The 4,601-nt window shown below is 51.8% G+C and overlaps 1 pseudogene; it reads left to right on the forward strand.

The window, feature by feature from the left end:
* The first annotated feature begins 760 nt into the window (after window positions 1-760).
* LOC138720778 (histone-lysine N-methyltransferase SETD2-like) lies at window positions 761-4,247 on the forward strand (annotated as a pseudogene).
* The last annotated feature ends 354 nt before the right edge of the window (window positions 4,248-4,601 follow it).

Consider the following 4,601-nt stretch of genomic DNA (forward strand, 5'->3'; position numbering starts at 1 on the left):
AACAACGAAGCTGGTGAAGGGGCTGGAGAACAAGTCTTGCGAGGAGCGGCTGAGGGAGCTGGGGTTGTTTAACCTAGAGAAGAGGAGGCTGAGGGGAGACCTTATTGCTCTCTACAACTACCTGAAAGGAAGTTGTGGAGAGGAGGGAGCTGGCCTCTTCTCCCAAGTGACAGGGGACAGGACAAGAGGGAATGGCATCAGGAAAACATTTTTCACGGAAAAGGTCATTAGGCAGTGGAACAGGCTGCCCAGGGAGGTGGTGGAGTCACCATCCCTGGAGGTGTTTAAAAGATGGGTGGATGAGGTGCTGAGGGGCATGGTTTACTGACTGATAGGAATGGTTGGACTTGATGATCCAGTGGGTCCTTTGCAATCTAGTGATTCTATGATTCTCAGCAGGCTTTGCTTGTCCTGCATCTTCCGCCTGTCCGTTACTCTCCTATCCCCAAAACGTCCCATTGGCCTCAACAATTCCTCTGACACAGGGCAGAGGGACAGCAAGGCAGGCAGTTAGGACAGTGACATAGAGAACCGGGGGTGCGATGACGGTGTCCCATAGAAACGGTTCCATTCCAGTGTTGCATCACCACAGACTTGACCACAGCGACGGGACAGAGCAGCACTCACTCCTCCTGGAGCAGCCAGAAGGAAGAGGTGTTTCTCTGACCACTCGTCTAGTGGATCCTACTACGAAGAGAGATTGGAGAATATGGCAGGCAAAGGTGGCCCAAACAGAGAGATCAGGTGTTCTCCTAGAGGCATGGAGGATAGTGTGGCAACTTCTACTGATCTCAACAAGAAGGAGGCAGAGAAGCTGCAGCCTGATCCAGGGAAGCCTCAGAGCACCAAGCGGCCATCTTACCTGCCAGGGCGTTTCAAAAGCGCTGATGTAGCTCAGCATCAGACAGGGCTTTTGAAGCCAAAAGGTGGGCAAGGGAAGGGTGGCTTTAACCAGTCTGGCCTCAGAGATTTCTCCAGCCTGGACTGTTTTCAGATGATGGGGCGCGTGGGTGGTTTGGGAAGGGACCAAGTTTTCTCAGCTGGGGAAACCAAGTAGCAACTACCAGCATCCAGACAGCAGCATCAAGGTCTACTCGGGCTATGGTTACCAGCCAGGCTTGGGAGTGTACGGCAAGACAAAGGTTAGGGGGATGCGAGGTCTGCTGGCAGACCTTCTGCAGCTAATTACAAGCCAATTCAAGGGCAAATACTGGATTCTCTCACAGGTGATTACAAGGACGATGAAGAGGATGACCGTTGGGATGACAACTGCCAGCTTCGATTTCCCAGCCCCTCCAGAAAATGCCCGGTGCCCAGCCAGAAAGCAAAAGGCTCTGTGCAAGCACCCAAGATTAGCAACAATTCACATAAGGAGCCGCTGCCCGGCAGGGAGAAGGAGGTGGTGAACATTTTGGGAAAAAACAATGCACAAGAGCGAGGTCGAACAAAAAGAAGACACCCGGAGTTGGAGAGTAACTCTGAGGGTAACATGGACTCGAGGGAGAAGGCAGCAAAACTGGAAGGGAGGCAAGTGGAGGCAACACGACAGAACTCCTCCATGGTCAGTCCATTGTGTGTCATGGACGACTTCAAAGACCCCCAGCGCTGGAAGGAGTTAGCCAAGCTAGGAAAGATGCCCCCTTACTTTGACCTGATTGATGAGAACATGTACTTGACAGAAAGGAACAACAGAACATCTCACCGGGATATGAAGCACATAGTGTGCCAATGCCCTCCTCTCTCCAAAGAGCAGCGAGCTCAGGGAGCGGTTGCTTGCGGAGAACGCTGTCTGAATCGCCTGCTCCTGATAGAGTGTTCTTCCCAGTGCCCAAATGGCAACTACTGCTCCAACAGGCGCATCCAGAAGAAACACTATGTAGATGTTGAAGTGATCCTCACTCAAGACAAAGGCTGGGGGCTGAGGGCTGCCAAAGATCTGCCACCAGACACTTTCATCTTGGAGTACTGTGGAGAAGTGCTGGATCACAAGGAGTTCAAGGCTCGCAGGAAGGAATATGCCTGCAACAAGAACATTCACTCTTATTTCATGGCCATGACGGAAAAGGAGATCATTGATGCTACCCAGAAAGGAAACTGCTCTCGGTTCATGAACCACAGCTGCGAACCAAACTGTAAGGCACAAAAGTGGATGGTGAATGGGCAGCTCCGAGTTGGACTTTTCACCACCAAACTAGTCCCATCGGGCTCAGAGCTGACGTTTGATTACCACTTCCAGCACTACGGCAAAGAGGCTCAGAAATGCTTCTGCCACTCAGCTAACTGCTGGGGTTACCTGGGAGGAGACAAGAGGGTCATCATCAGACCTGCCAAAAGAACAATGGAAAAGGCACGCTCCCGTAAGAAGCATTCGGTGGACAGGGAGCTGCAAGTGCTGCTGGAGAATGGAGACACTGAAAGCAATGAGAACCAAGGTCTCAGGTTAGCCTGGCTGATGCTTCGAATTAGAACTCTGGAGCAGAAGCTCACCTGCCTCAGAATCCTACGGAACATGCGCTCACAATCTGGCCTGAAATCCTTCCTGAAGCATGATGGCCTCTCTCTCCTCTGGATTTGGATGAAGGAGATGGAGATGGATTATGGGAAAGGAAGCGCAGCTAACAACCTGCAGCTGCAGCTGGAGATTCTAAAGACACTAGAGCTCCTGCCCATAACCACCAAGAACATGCTGGAAGACAGCAAAGTGATTCCCATCATCGAGCGCTGGGTGCAGGCCAAGGAAAGCCAAAACCAGACAGACAAAATACGGGATGTGACCAACCTAGCTACCAGGCTGCTCAACACCTGGAAGCAGCTCAAGCACGTGTATTGGATCCCAAAGAAGAGGCCAGCAGAAAAGGACAACAGCGCCAGTTGTGGCAGAGAGACCATCAGCCACAGGGATGAGAGGCCTGCTCCCAAACAGCACATCCTCAGCGGGCAGCAGGAACCCGAGAGGCAGAGCTGGGGAAAGAGACGGAGAGAGTCATCGCCACTGCCCTCAGCATACGAGCGAGGAAGGAAGAGGCCAGCGGACACATACGACACTCCAACACCTTGGAAGAAGAGAGTCTGATTTGAGCGCCACCACGGGCTGTCCCTAGCAGAGCGCAGGAAGCTCTTTGAGCAGCAGTTCATCCAGCAAGAGGCCCAGAAACAGCAGCAGCAAAACTGGGAGATGGCACACACCCTGCTCTGCTACTCCATGGGCTACGGCGCACCTCACAACAGCTGCAACGGCTACACCTGGGGCTACCCCACACAAGCCCACACAGACCCCAGCAACCCCAACGCTGGCAACATGTTGCTGCCCACACCCAACATGGGTTCCATGGGCTTGCCGGCGGCAGACGAGCACCCGCAGACTTGGGTGCAGAGACAGGGCTCTGGGGTCTGGGACTGCAGCCAGCAGACTGTAGCCCCACAACAGCATTACGTGCCAGCCCAGTGCCAACCAGCCTGGCATTAAGGAGCACAGACCAGTTACCCTGCTCGCAAATGACCCCACCGACTGTAGAGACCTACAGCCACCCAGGTCTCCAGAGCTTCCAAGGCCAACAAATTGACACAGATTATCCACAGGGAGACACCAAGCAGCCACCAACAGTGGTGACAGTGACTCTCACAGCCAGGTAGCTGCAGCCTGCCAGCAGCCACAGCCTGAGGTAAGCAATTACCTCCTCAACTAGCCTCCAACATCCCCTCTAAAAAGCAAACCCATCGTCCTCCCACTTGACTAACAAACAGGCCAAGATATAGAGGAAAAGACCTACTACCACAAGGTAAGAACACGGCAGTTCCGGTGGGACACTCTTACCTGTGGCAGCACAGCTGATGACTCCAGCCTTCAACCCAAAGCTGAAAGGGACCTTGGGATTTCAACATACAACAAAAATCCCATGATGTCTTCCAAGAAGCTCAAGATGGCAGAAGTGGATTCGCTGAGCCAGTTAGCCAAGAGCAGCATGGAGGTGGTTCAGGAAAGCAATATCACATTTCATTGTGCATTGCCTGAACCCTAACACAAACCCCACTGCAAGGCAGGGCTGATAACCTCCACTGGGGACTTCAAACACCTGTCACACAAGCTGACTTACGGTCTCATGAACAAGAAGCTGAAATATGACAACAACCCACATCATCTGGAATGCAACAAGAATGTGAAATGCAAAGCAAAGGAATACATTGAGAAATACATACAGAAATTCAGGGCACTCTACAAACTCAAAGAGGACACAGACCTGGAGTAACCTCTGCTACCACCACAGCCCCACCAGCCCATCAAGGACAGATGCAGCCAAACCAGAAGATACTCAGTTTTTCCCAGATTCACAATTTTAAATCCCAAACCTGTGAATAATTCTCTGTTTGCTTGTTTATTTCTTTGTGTGCTTGTTAGTTTAAAATAAAATAAATATTATTCCCTGCAATGTGAGACAGTTTGTGGGTTTTGGAAGAAAAGCCGAGCTTTGCTAAGCTGGACTTTGCTGGCTTTCCTACACTTGCAGGTCTTTCTAACACATGCAACCTGTGCATCACCACGCTCCGTATGATGTGCTGGACCATGTCCAAAGAAGGGCAACAATGCTCCCCAGCTGAGAGGA

This window comes from Phaenicophaeus curvirostris, chromosome 5 (genome assembly GCF_032191515.1).
Source record: "Phaenicophaeus curvirostris isolate KB17595 chromosome 5, BPBGC_Pcur_1.0, whole genome shotgun sequence".
Lineage (NCBI taxonomy): Eukaryota > Metazoa > Chordata > Aves > Cuculiformes > Cuculidae > Phaenicophaeus > Phaenicophaeus curvirostris.